This window comes from Microplitis demolitor, chromosome 7 (assembly GCF_026212275.2).
Source record: "Microplitis demolitor isolate Queensland-Clemson2020A chromosome 7, iyMicDemo2.1a, whole genome shotgun sequence".
Lineage (NCBI taxonomy): Eukaryota > Metazoa > Arthropoda > Insecta > Hymenoptera > Braconidae > Microplitis > Microplitis demolitor.
In genome coordinates this window covers 7,145,416-7,160,225 of record NC_068551.1, presented here as the reverse complement: position 1 = coordinate 7,160,225, position 14,810 = coordinate 7,145,416, and the positions used below count along the sequence as shown (strand labels likewise).

Sequence of the window (14,810 nt, the reverse complement as noted above, 5' to 3'; positions counted from 1 at the left end):
ATTCAAGATCTATAAATAAATTAATTAAGTACTTACTGTACTATAAGCTCTTATTAAGCTCTAAAAATTCTTAAAAATGTGAAATTTTGAAATAAATACAAAATATGTGTTAAAAATAAAAATTCTATCAACTGTCGATGAGCGCCACTTGCATTACTTGTGATCAGTTGTGTCTTAGCCTTGATAGTTTTAAGTTGTGTTGCACTGCTTTCATAAGCACTAAATGCAATTGATTTATAACTGTATTTTTATCATCAAAAGTGTCAAGGAGTTTACCCACAAATAATATTTTTTTTCATACCGGTGAAAAATATTTAGTTCTCATTATGAATTATTTCGTGTAACATAAAAATTATTTTGCTGCTAAATAAAAATCTGTTTTTTAAAAAAATTTAAATGGTTATTATTTATAACTGATATAAAATACTAGGTGGTTGTTTTTCGATTTTTGATGCTTACAACAATACATTATTGCAAATTTAAAAAAATAGTTTAATCCTGAAAAAAAAAAGAATTAATAATCTCAAAATAAGAGATGAATTATATAGAATACACATCAAAGCTATAACAATAATATGTCAAAGTTGATTTTTTTAAATCATGAATGACGTCCAAAGATTATTGAATTTACTTTTTTTATTTAGAAAATTTCGTGTACAAATACTTTTTATTGTTCACATCTGGATATTAAAAACAGTTACAGGTGTCCGGGGATCAAAACGCATGGTACCATTAAAAACTGCAGATATCTTTTCTCTTTTTTAGAAAAATAATTAAATTTTGACTCGGGAAGTAATTGAATATTTTTTTTTTACACAATTTCATATTAAAAGTATATTCAGTATACAATCTTGTATATTTAGAATAAAAAAAAAAAATACACAAATTTAATTTTTATTTTTGTAAAAAAATCAATTAATAGTCACCGGGAAAGATTTAATTACGCAGCCAGAACCTTCCGTGATGCTGGTTGGGGAAATTCGGAGTTCTGACCAATTTTACTACCATAGCCCGGTCAGGTCTCCGAATCGGGAACATATCAAAATGTGTGACATCCCAACCGGGAACCGACTGGATCTTCCAGCTAAGGCCCGCTAATTATCGAGGCAATATCGCCGGGTGCCAGCTTTTTGCCCGAGTATCATTTTTACCATTTTAGTAATAAATGCATTGTTTTTATTATCTACTACTAAATGTACATAGAAAATTACGAAATGGTCTTTAATATCATGAAAGATGGTAATAATATTTTATTGATATTCTTTATTGATCAAATATCAATTTATATAAGGAGAATATTCAATTATTACTAAACGTTGAGTAATACATTTCATTAAACGATTTAACAATTTTTATTCTGTAAAAATATAAAAATTAAGTGAAAATCTTCATTAGATACTTTACAGGATGCAAAAATAACAATCTGTTTAGTGATTTCCGTAAATCAGATAAATAGCGTAGTACATATCAAGTATTATTCAGCAACTAGAAAATTACTAAACGGTTGATAATTTTTCCAAAGTAGACCGATTGAATGAAAAATTAGTAGGAAGAGCGTATATGAATTATGTATTACAAGTTCAGATGCCTTCATTCAAAGGAAACATTGGACCGGCAGTCTGAGGACAGAATTCGCACGCGGAAGATCTGAGTTCAAATCACGGTCAAACCATGTGTTTTTGAAATATTGAAATTGACACTCATAATACAAATGCCATAAATAATAACAATAATAATAATAATAAAAAATTTAAAAACTAATAAAAATTTTAGTTTTTTTAATTCCATTATAATATAGTACGATTCACTAAACATATAGTCAAGTTTACTGTTGCCGTTTTTATTTATTTGAATACTCAAATAATAAAAATTAATAAATATAAAGGAAATTAATTTCTTATGATAGTAAAAAATCACACCATACACTGAGAAAAAAAATACTTGTATTACGAATATTTACTTGATACAAGAACATATGGTCTTGATAATTATCAAGAATATATAATTTTGTCTCAAGAATTCGCAGAATTGATAGAAATAATTTTTATTTAATTCGAGTAAAGCTATTTTTTTGTTTACTTAAAATATAATATCAAATTCACACAATAACAAAAATAAATTTGATACTCTTTTCTCAAGAAATTGATAATTAATAATAATAAAATAAATACTTTGAATGGAATACTTGAACCAAGAAATTCTTGTTTAAACAATAGTATTTTATTTTCTCAGTGTAGCGTTTCAAGTTTACAATATAAATTTAGTAATTTTAACTCATATTTTTAAGTTAAGTTCCCTATATTTTTTTCTCTGCTTTTATAAATATATATATATATATATATATATATATATATATATATATATATATATATGTATATATATATATATATATATATATATATATATACGTGTAAGTACGAACGGAGCGTGTCGTCTCTCTCCCGCTCCAGTCATTGACCCTGCCCCATGCCCATAGTAATGTCGTATGCCCGCGAGTTTGCGCGCGGACCTGATGTGACGAGAGTCATTACTACTATACTATATACTAGTTGTATCTGTATATAGATATATATATATATATATACATATATATATATATGTGTGTAGAGTATAAGTGTAAGCAGGACACGAGACGATCAACGGGCCATGGATCACATCGAGAGGCGTATTATAATAGAGTGATGTTGATGATAGAACGAATCGCATATACGAACACGTATAATACAGCCGCCATCGATTTTACTTATATTGACCTCTGCTTTACCACAAGTACCTACATTTATATATATATATATATATTTGTACATGTTTTACGGTCGATTATATATATATATATATATATATATATATATATATATATAGGTTCAATAGTTTGTCAATATTTAATCATTAGTTATGGACAATTTGAAGAAAAAAAAAAAAAAAAACAAATTATTTTCATAAATAGTTCAGGAATTCCTTTCCAAAATAATTTATAAATTTTTGAAATTTCGTATAGCAGAAGAAAAAACGATTGCATTTTCATGTATTTTTACGGCTGAGACACAACTCCCACGACGTATTTTTACCGGCGAATAGAGATGTTACTCATAGTGGAGATCCAGTGCTGTATCATAAAAATTAAGAACCACCAAGTCTTTTATTCATTTCTTCATTGTGCTTAGTATTAATTAGTAAAGATTAAATTTCATAATTAACCAAGGCATTCGAGATGATGATTTATATAATAATAATATATACTTTATTTAATGAAGATAACGAAGTGCTTTATACAGTTACTACATGAAATAGGTACGTTATATATATATATATATATATATATATGTGTGTGTGTGTGTTTATATACAATTCATCCGTATCCAGGAATTTTGTAAATTGTATAATGTCTACTTACAAATCAGTTTCAGATTCATAAAAAAAAACTTCTAAAATTTTCAATTGTTTATTTTGACAGAAAATGTTATCAGTAAATTTGCTATGACCATAGTAAAATTCACAAGGATTACAGTTATTTGTGTTATAATCATTGATAATCTCCCTATGCCGTAGTAATTGCTTCATCTGTTTATTTCAATTTTTGCAGATGGCTAACGTGGTCCGGCTTTACTATGACTGCTATGACACCATAGCATTTCAAATCGAAAATAATTTCTCCATACGATTGGTCCGAACAACTTTTGCTTAGGTTAAGAGATTTTTTAAAAATGTGTATTAAGGAAGTTCGAGCGAAACTAATGAGTCAAAGTAGTGTTGGAATTTGTTTGTTTGCTAAATTCTCCTTATAGTTATTAAAATTCATTATTTTAATTTATAATAACATAACGAATCAATAAATTAATAATTATTACTTTTTTAATGAAAAGAAGTAATGAAATGACTGCGTTATTTTGAACTCATATGGTTTTATAAAAAGTTGTGGCAAAAGCGCGTTCTAACTTCTGAAACATCGATGTTCAAATTAAAGCGGTAAAAATTGATTTATAATCTCATCTTTCTTTTTAATATATTTCTATCTTTGTTTTTCCTCTAAGCTGCTTCCACGACATTGCCAAACCCTCAATAATATGCATCTCTGTCAATGGAAGAGATTAAAAAATAAAGTTTAACTATAATTATTTGAATAACTACAATGATAACACTATATTGTTAAAATCTTATCATATTTTTAAAAAATTCAAGTTTATGACATGTGGTTTTTTATTTCTTAAACCTGGGAGGTTAATAATAAAAAAAATCTAACAAGTCATGACGGAAGCTTGACCGCCATAAGAGCCTGTGTATAAGAACTTTAAAAACGTCATTTTTAAATCTTTTTTTTCTAAGAAATTAGACGGTAGATCATATTCAAATTTTTAGAATACATCGATAAAGTACTTGTTTATATATATATATATATATATATATATATATATATATATATATATATATATATATATATATATAGTTTCAAATCTTAAAGTTGGAAAATCCTTTTTACATTAGATTCGCTTGAACCTCTTTAAATTAATTCAATATCGAGTTAATCCTTGTCATAATAAATTAACTCATATAAGTTCCTGCCAAAAATATGGGCTAAAAAATTAATATTTTGTTTTTTGTATCCAGAAATGGTTAAAAAATAGATATTATTACCCCCTCCCCCTTCCGACTCCCGATTGTAACCAATATATACTTACATAAGCAAAGATTGGTTAATATGAAAGGTATAATAGAGAAGAAGGGGTATCCGTGAACAGTGCATCGTCCACGTCAAGAGAAAGTTTCTTAATGACCGTGTAATAGATGAACAAATGTGTCTGGTTTTAATACCAGTATCTGCAGCAAGATTCATAGTTATTTAAAGGCGCAGACAACTACCCAGAGAGGAAAGTACGAAGGGCCCAGGCTTAGAACAAGTTTGTAGAACCCTGGGCCAAGCTTATAAGCCAGTCTTGGCCCAGCCTTGATAGAAGTCTGGAATGATAATTTCGGCCCATGCGTCGTTGCCAGATCTCGTCCATGCATCGACGAAACAAATTTAAATTTAAAAAAATTTTATTATTATTGACCGAGTAGAGTTCATTGATCATTAACGTTTAAACTATTTAAGTGAGGTAAATAATGTTAAAAAACTTGGTGACAATTCTGCTGGTCTCTGGGCGCGAACTGCCGTCTTTTTGATTGCCGGGTATTAACGGTAGCTACTAGACGAACCTACTAATGTTGAACTAGAACTTTTATATGCTATTTATTCATTTTACTACAACCACTCGGTTTTATGGAATATAAAGAGCCATTTAATTAATATTTTTGATTCAGAAAAAAAATCTTTGTGCTATTTTTATTATAATTACCTAATTTTAAAAAATAAAACATATTAAATTTAATTAATTATTTATCAAAAACCCAGTTGAATTATCTTGCTCTACTACCATTGTAAAAAATAACATTTATCATAAAAATTTATGAGTTATTTCTTAATTAAATTAATTTTTACCAGTAAAGTTATAAAATTATGGTTGTTGATTACAAATAATAACGAACTAAAAATTGTTTTAATTATTAGTTGTAGGTATTTTTAATTGAAAAGTTGAAATTTTTATTAATTAAAACTAATTTTAATTCAAAAATAAATAATTATTTATTGAAATAACTCCAATAATAAGTGATTTGAATAATTAATTAAAAAACCTGGGTTAGCCAGTTTTGGCCCAAAGATGGGTAACCATAGCTATAGGGGTTTAAACATCAACGAACAATAAACTTCACTTTTCGTTGACATATAAAGCCCTGTAACTTTTTTCTTATTCATTTGACGTACATATGACATCACATACTTTTTGTAGGATAATTAAGTTTCCTATAAGAATGTACTTATCAAGATTTAAAAAAAATTTTATTAATAGAATAAAAATGAAACATAATAAAAAAAAAATTTAACACTGAGGAATCTAAAATTTGTTGATCTTTGAATCCCCGTAACTTTTCCCCAGTTAGTTTGATATCTATAATGCTTAAATTTTTTTTGTAGAGAATTTAATTTCCTATGAAGTTAGACTGGGTGGAATTTGAAATAAATTTTTTTCATAGTCTTAATAACGAAAAACTAAAATGAAAAACTTCCACGTGTATTTTAAATGGCAAAGGGGGCTCCTCTGTATGATAGCTCAATTTTAAAGATATCTGGATGAAATTTGGTAAGGATTTTTTTCATAATAAAAAGTAACTTTTGAGCCCATAAGACGAAAAAAAAAAATTTTTTTTTTTTTTGGGACACCCTAATATATATTAGGGTGTATTAAAAATATCGAATATTTTTTTTTACTCGATACTCTAAAAAATTTGTTACTAAACACCTCTAGAAAATTTTCACCAAAAATGAGTTCTTAATTTCAATAGGAAGTTCCTTCGCATTGCAGTTTTTGATTTTTTCCTCAGTCTATTAGATAAAAATTCATATCTCACTCATTAATTGTTTGTACAACAAAACATTATGTATTTTTGTGGGAAATTAAATGCTCCACAGAAAGTTTTCTTATATTTTCATCGTAAATTTCACGATTTAAAAAATATTAAAGATTGAAGTTTGATTATTTTAAGACCCATTTGTTTTTTTCTTAATAATTTTTTGACTCCTGAACAAATAAGGATTATGAAATGGACAATGCATAACTTCGAGGTAATTAAACGCTCTTCAAAAAAAGTCTCTTATCATTTTTTGATAAAACTATCTGTTTAAAAGTTTTTTGAGCTTGAACTCAAATTTATAGTAAATTTCAAGATCTTTTTACTTTTTCAACAAAACTATCAGACTTATCATAAAATTTCATAAGATCTTTGCATCGATATCACCCAGAGAAATTTTGAAGAGGACTACAAAACGAGCCCAAAAACGAGTCAATTGCTTAAAAACCGCCTGAGTAGGATTTTTTTTTTGAAAAAAGTGATATCGTTCCCATGCTTTTTAAATGAGAAAACTTTAAAAATTGATCGCGACCTGTCAAAATTAAATTAAGGGCTCAAACTTTCAGGAAAATTTTTTTTTTGTCGTCTACAATAAATTTTTATGTAGGCTAAGAAAAAAAACGTTAAAAAAAACACCTTTATATATATGTCTATTTCAAAATTAATAAGCCAAAAATTATTTTTTGTTCAAGTATTGGTGGAGCGACGTTTATAAATCCTTAATATATGCTCCAATTCTAGAAAAATCAATGAATGGTCTTTAGCTGATGCGTAATGGAAGTGAAAGCGCGGCGTCTGGACGATCGCTTGCTCGCTCGTTTATCCGACAGTCGCGAAGAGGTGAAAGTCTAGTGCAAACAAGTTAATGTAATGTAAGTAAAGCTAGAAGATTATATATAAGGAAGAAGAAAAGAGAAAGAATAAGAAATACGGAAGAGTCATTCTATCCATAGTTAAATAGCGGCGTTCGTTGTAGCCTACAACTCAGACTAGTACGCTCCGTAGATTTACTCACGATACCGCTATATATATACTATTCAGTAAATCCTTTACATTAGTATAACTTATAATTGAGTTAAAACAATTATTTATTTTTTTTATCATTCCTAATATATTTACCTTTCAATTTCTCTCTCTCTCTCTCTCTCTCTCTCTCTCTCTCTCTCTCTCTCTCTCTCTCTCTCTCTCTCTCTCTCTCTATATATATATATATATATATATATATATATATATATATATATATATAAATATATATATATATATATATATGTATATATATATGTGAGTGTATGTGTAAAGATAAATACCATAAATAATTTTTAACAGTCAAAGTTACGTGAGCGTTTGTTATCGTGACCTTTTATTTTTCTTTTCCTGTTTTAAACATGTATATATATATATATATATATATATATATATATAATAGGCAGTATGTAAAATTAAATTTTTCAAGATCAATATAAAGAGACGGAAGAGTAGATAAAAAATTATAAATGAGTTTATATATGGTATGAAGTAAAGAATAGAAAGAATGAAATGAAACAGAATAAAAGAGTAAGAATGAGAATGAAAAAGAAGACAAGTCTCTTGTTGATATGAGGGCGGACGTCATGTTAGTCTTTTAGTGTGTTCGTCAACACTAGTTTGTAAGTATGGTTACATACTAGCGGTAGGAGGTATCGGTGGGGATAGAAAGAGAAATAAGTAGTAAGTAATAAGTAATAAGTAGAGAGTAGAGGGGAGTGATCGGCCCTATACTCGAGTCAGCTCTGCTTGTTCTATTCTACGTTCTGTTCGTTCGTTCTGCTCGGTGTCATTGCCTCGACGCTTACGGCGGCCAGTGACTCCATCACTGACCTAGTGCCGACGTGAGACGGAGCTTGACGAAGTCGCTCGAACTTACGGCCATTGACCTCAAACAACCGCGCGTTGCTGGCTTTAGTTCGTTTTAACACTCATACATATGTACTTACACATACACATATATACACCACTTCTCTCTGTATACTCTATTTAACACAATACATACATTTTATCATACTATATAACAACTATACTCTTTACTCTATCAGTATATTTCACTTACGCTACACATCCAATAAAAATACCTAACCTAACACCACCATACAGTATCAAGATCTGAGGGTCGTACATGTTCGAAGCAACGTGTTAATGTCATATCACTACATTGCTAATCGTTGGTATACCAAATAATTAAATATTGGAAATTATCAATTATAATAAATAATATATTAAACAAGTAATTTACTTACATTTTTAGGTAATCGATAATCTGCCATGAATGCTAATGTCAGCGATACACAAGAAGTGCTGTCCTACGTTCAAGCTCACCTGCTGACACGTAGGAAATGTAGAAAAAAAAAAAAAAGAAAAAAAAAATTTTGAACTGTTCAAAATAATTTTTCTTTGTGTTTTAGTTCACAACACTGAAAATCATCACTGAACTGACAACAGTTAGACGATTATGATGAGTTGTAATGATAATGATGCTGAGAAATTTTTTGTTTAAGAACGTCATCCTGTGTGCCTAAAATAAGAAACAAAATATTTGTGACACTCCCGTTTAAACTTATTATAATAAATTACATCACCCAGAGAAGATAACATTGAATTAAAAAATTTACAAGAGGGAAATTTAATCACGGAAATAAAATAATAAATATACTAGTAATAATAATAATAATATTTAGTTTTCACTTTTAAATTCTTCCTGCACTCACTCTCAATTCTCAGTTGCCGTCTAGGTCGTGTTCATTCCCGTTCTCATTCCCGTTAGTGTTACCGTAGCCACTCGCTGCCGTATCGCCACGGTAACATGTTTTCTCGGACGGCACGTGCAACCGGCTTCTCTTTTATACATTCACGAGACGCCTTCAACGTAAGATGTTACTTCTTATTTTTATACCTAACTTATTTTTCTTATTTTATAGATATACTCATCTATATGTTATATATTTATTACTAGACGTTATCACGTATGAGGTCCACGTTAGCGAAAAAAAAAAAATAAATAAATAAATAAAACATAAAAGGGAAAGGAATTCAACCCTATACCTTTTATTAATTTACATGGTATCATTAATATTTTTAAATAAAATTTAATTATCGGGTAAAATAAATATTTATTATGTAAAAATGAAAAAGTGGAAAGCTATATATGGAACTAGACTAAGATACACTTTCGCTTCTGCCTTGAATTATTACGGTTAAATCAATCTTACGAACATTTATATACAAACTTGAATAAATAATTAATTAATTATATATATATGTACATGTAATTCAGAATATGTTTTGTTTCCCCTTGGGCTCTCTTTTTCATTGACAGAAATGAACGTCGGGTGAGAGGAGAGTCGGTATAGTATGGGCAGTCCAGGCCGGAACGTAACTCTCACAGAAGGATATATTTACACGGAGAAACGGGCCTGTTACGACGTCGACCATACATCACGCGTGTCTTTATCGCTTTTACATTTACATGCACTCGGCTCGGGTTTAAACTCAACTTGATTTCATTAAAATTAAAATTTAAAAAAAAACTACTGTTTTTAAATAATTCCCATAGAATCTAATAAATATTAATTAATAATAAAAGACATTTATACTTAAATTTCGTCATTTCAACGATGATACGCAAGACGGCAGGCTTGGCAAAAGAGTTAATGATTTTTAAATTCCTTAAAACTGCCCAGAAATACCATAATTATTTAGTATATTTTTTATACCATTAAATTTATTAATAGACTTAAAAAATATATAACACAATCACAAAACCCACATCTAAACACCCATAAGTTTGATTATTATGGATTTTATTTTAATCCACTTGATCTTAATCATCACTTTTAAATAACATTTAAAATTTAAACACCACGTAAAATATATATATTCCACAGTATTGTATTTTAAATCGAATTATAATTTTTATTTATTATTTTTTTTTCTATATACTCCATAGCTCTACACAGATTTAATGATGGTTAGTGGATAGTGACACAAACGAGATCGACATATCTACGGTGTAATTATTTTATGTTCACCACGATTGTCATCAACGAATTTTATTCAATAATAATAACTCTCAGAAGAGATTCACTAGTGTAACATCATCAGTAATATCAGGAACAGCAGTAAAACATTGTACACATTAATCGGAGTCACCACCGCGAGCACCTTGGCCACCTCCACGGTACCGCGTGCAAAAAAAAGAAAGAAAAGGTAAAAAGAGAGAGACTATTATATCACATTGTTCACCGTACGACAACGTCAGGAAAGATTTCACTATTACAAACTTACTATACAGGGAAAGCTGTGTACTCACACGTTATATCAAAGTAGTGACTTTCGTCTAACACACAACTACTTCAAGGTGGGAAAGTGAAAAAAGAACACTGTTTATTACACTGTGATAGTTGTCGCGGTATCAAGTTAAGAAACGCACACGAGGTACGAACGCGGAACGAGCAGCCTAGCGTTCTAGCAGCCGGCAGCGAGCCGCTGAGGTCAATGACCTCTCCTTGCCGTCGTCGAGCTCTCCTCCGCTGGCTCGCCCCACTCTAGCAAATAACCATCTGCCCCACCTCGTGAAACCCACCCGCGGAGCGCCCTCTTTGTACATCATCGTTGTTACCCTACGTCGATCCTGCTTCAATCGCCCTTGCCCTTTATCCCCCATTGAAATCTATAAATTTATTAACATTATTTCTCAATTACATCAACTTATAATTTTAACATTATTTCAATTCATTACTATACATTTCATTAATAGATTGCAATATCTTTAAATTTATTAAAAAATAAATACTCAAATAAAAGTTGGAAAAGAATTTTGTTTTTTAAAATTAAACGGGTGATAAATGATAAAGATACGGTCCTGTCTCCCACCCTTGGATGTCACTGCTCCCACTGTTACTGGCGTTCCTCCCCACCAGTCAATATGTCTCATCCCCTCGCGTGTATCCGTTATCCCTGCTACGCTGATAATATACCCAAAGACCCGGAGGGGTGCTATTGCGCAGGGTGTAGTGGGGAATCTAACGGCGGGTTCACTAGTACAGTGTACCCTTGCGGTGCAATGCTCTCTTCCTGATTTCACTATCCACCCCCTTTACTGCTTATTTCCTTTACTCATCTGTTTCTCCTCACATACGGATTTTAAATAGATTATTTCAACGTTGACAATTGTCATTGAAAGTATTTACGATCGTTAAAAACATACTGATGTAAACTGACCTATGCTATAGCCATTGGCATCCATACTATAAGCTGCATGTTGCAATCGATTCACTTAATTTTAGAAAATATCTGCATCTATTTAGATTTCTTCATTTTATTTTACTTTCTATTAATATATTGCAGTTAAAAAAATAAATTAGTTGGCAATTAACTTCATTTTTTTGTTTTTGCTATACTTCAATTTGTTATTTAGAAATATTTATCATAGTTTCTACATTTATTTAATATTTGTATGTAAATAATATATGATTTAGAAATGTATTATACACTGAGTAATAAGTCCTTCATAGGACATTGACTTTGAGATATGCTCGACAGTGTTGATGACTGAGTCTTATCACACTTGTTCGCTTTACCTTATCATCACCGACTTCTGAAGTCACTTGGTAGGCTTAGGCATGTGATATATATGTACATGCACCAACTTTAAGACTAACTGTATACATATATAAGAGCAAAAATTAAATTAAAACCAACGGGGCATGATTACAATTAATCTATAATCGTAAAATAAATTAAAGTCTTTAAACATAATATGTAATATTAAATGATGATTATATGGATTTTATATGACACGAATATTTTGTTTACATAATATAATCCTATTCTTAATTCAAGTGTTTTGTTATCGTTTAATTTTTGATAAATATTATATATATTTAATTTTTTTATGAATGTTATTAAGATGGCAAATTATGATTAAAGTCTTGTATCAAGGCCAGTTTATTCCTAAATGACAATGAAATAGAGGCTATATTTGATTGATATTTTAAATTAATGTATGTCATTATTAAATATTTTCAAGTTTAATTTTTTTTTTTTTTTTTTTTTTTATTTTATAAATTTCATTGGTATTATGTAATTCGATTATCAGATGATTTTTGTATGCTTGATAGTAAGACAAAAAAAAGAATAAAGCAATAACATCATTAATGAATAATACGAATTTAATGTTTTCATTACAACATATCGGATACTATATACATATATATGTGTCTCACCATTATTTATCCCACACTAATATTGTTTTACCTGAAATATATCTAAAGACTATTAGTTACCTGTGTGTGTACATTGTATATATTCTATACATATATCCCCGATTAAAAAAAGCGATTAGAAGCAGTTCAAAAATTTCAAATTGTTTCGAACCAAATTAAATCCTTATACGGTATTTAAAAGTATTTAATAAGATTTGAAATTTCAAAATTTGAATACTTTTAAATCGCCTCGGCGATTATAAAGTATTTAAAGTGATTCAGAATTATAAAATTCAAATACCTTTAAATTCACTTTTGATATTAGAAAATATTCAAACCGATTTAAAATTTTAACTTTCTAATACTTTTTAATTTACCTCAACGATTATAAAGTATTTAAAGCGATTTAAAGTGGAAAGGATTGGCAGGTACTCAAAAAATCGAATCTCCGAATTTTCTCCAACCACCCAATGAACCATCAGAAATGAAACAATCATTTAGCGATTGAAAAGGATTCAAAAGTATTCAAAAAATCGAATCTCTCCGAATTGTCTCTCATTCCCCGAGTGAACCAGAAATTAGACTATTATTTGGGTCCACTGCGTTTTGGGACCAAGACAATTCAACCTCGACAACTCATTTCCCCGATAATTCATCCCCGCGACAATTCATACCTGCGACAAGTGATTCCTCCGACAATTGCTCCCAATCATATAATTTTATACCCAATATACACGGAGAAAAATGTCAAGTGAATATGCCTATGCAGCACAGTAATATTTATATTCCTCTATAGTTTGTGTCACGTCGCTCTTATACATAAACTATAGAGTAATGTAATTATTATTGTGAGGCATAGGCATATTTACTTGATATTTCTCTCCGTGTAATATAAAAAATAGTAAAATATGAAAAAAAGAAAGGAGAAAAACATGCCTTTTGTTCTTTTTTTATATTTAAAAAAAAAATTGGCGTTACACAACAATACTTCAATAGCGCAAATTTTCAAATCGTCATAATTGCAATGATATTTGACGAAGCCAATTACAGTTAAAAAATAATTAAAAAATATATTCGTAATCTAGGGAACACATAATTTTTTTTTCATCGTTTAACACAGACAACAAAATCGGAAAAAAATATAATATTCGTGGATACGATTTTATGTATTTTGTGTATGTGTATAACTGTAGAAATAGGCCCACACACAAAGAAGTGTGAAAAACATGCGCTTCTTTCACGAATTTCGTGTGGGCTTCGCTCCTGGACCCCCCTATGCAGATGCTCTTTTTTCACGGAAAAAAAAACAAAGAGATTTTTTACTCCGTTCTATTTTTTCACAATTGTATTTTATTAAAAATTTCCTAAATTCTATTAGGAATGTTAAAATTAACAGACAAATTGTCGAGGATGAGTTGTCAAAGGATGAACTGTCACAGGTATGAATTATCACGAGGATGAACTGTCAGAGATGAGTTGTCTGGGGATGAATTGTCGCGGGGTTGAATTGTCGCGGGGTTGAATTTTCGAGGGTTAATGGTTTTGGTCCCAAAAAGCGTCACATCATTATTTGGCGATTAAAAATAGGGCTGCATCCAAGATCGAGATTATATTGATCTTGTCTTGATCTCGTCTCAACTTATCAAGACGAGACCAAGACGATACTATAGATTGCAATATCGAGACCAAGACCATCGAAAATCTTGCAATGTCTTGACAAGAACCAATGCAATCTAATAAATATATGTGGAATAGTTTTATCAAGATTTTGTGTTTACACATGACTTTAATTCGACAGTAAATTTGGGTCTATTGATTTTTTTGAAATACTTTAATTTAAAGTAGAGATAAAACTTATTCTTAGTACAATTATTTATACTTCTATGGATAGAAAGTGTCTGATTGGGAAGTATCAAATAGATATTTTAGTTTTGATTTCTGAATTTTTCGCATTAAATAAATCAGAATTTGATCTTACGATGTATTAGAAATACCCTAATAACACGTGTTTAAGCAAGATTCTGGAATAAGTATCTTGAGTATGACCTCTACCCATATAACAATCTTGTTCAAAACTTGAGCAAGTCTGGTCTCAAGGTCGATAGGTTCTAGTGTCTTACTCTACGTATG

General features: G+C 29.5%; 1 protein-coding gene and 1 long non-coding RNA gene across 3 annotated transcripts in view; one reads left to right on the top strand and one right to left on the bottom strand.

The window, feature by feature from the left end:
- LOC103571368 (hormone receptor 4) overlaps nucleotides 1-8,807 on the bottom strand; it is a 62,621-nt gene extending 53,814 nt beyond the window's left edge. Inside the window, exon 1 of the mRNA XM_008549506.3 lies at nucleotides 8,718-8,807. The gene's annotated coding sequence lies outside the window, so the exon portion shown is untranslated. The remainder of the gene's footprint in view (nucleotides 1-8,717) is intronic.
- On the top strand, nucleotides 8,319-11,822 carry LOC128668203 (uncharacterized). 2 transcript variants are annotated; one of them, XR_008403957.1, is made up of 3 exons: nucleotides 8,319-8,641; nucleotides 8,726-9,343; nucleotides 10,424-11,822. It is a non-coding gene; the product is annotated as an uncharacterized LOC128668203 (long non-coding RNA). The 2 variants fall into 2 exon arrangements; XR_008403958.1 differs by lacking the exon at nucleotides 10,424-11,822 and having other exon boundaries at nucleotides 8,322-8,641; nucleotides 8,726-9,132; nucleotides 9,199-9,274.
- The last annotated feature ends 2,988 nt before the right edge of the window (nucleotides 11,823-14,810 follow it).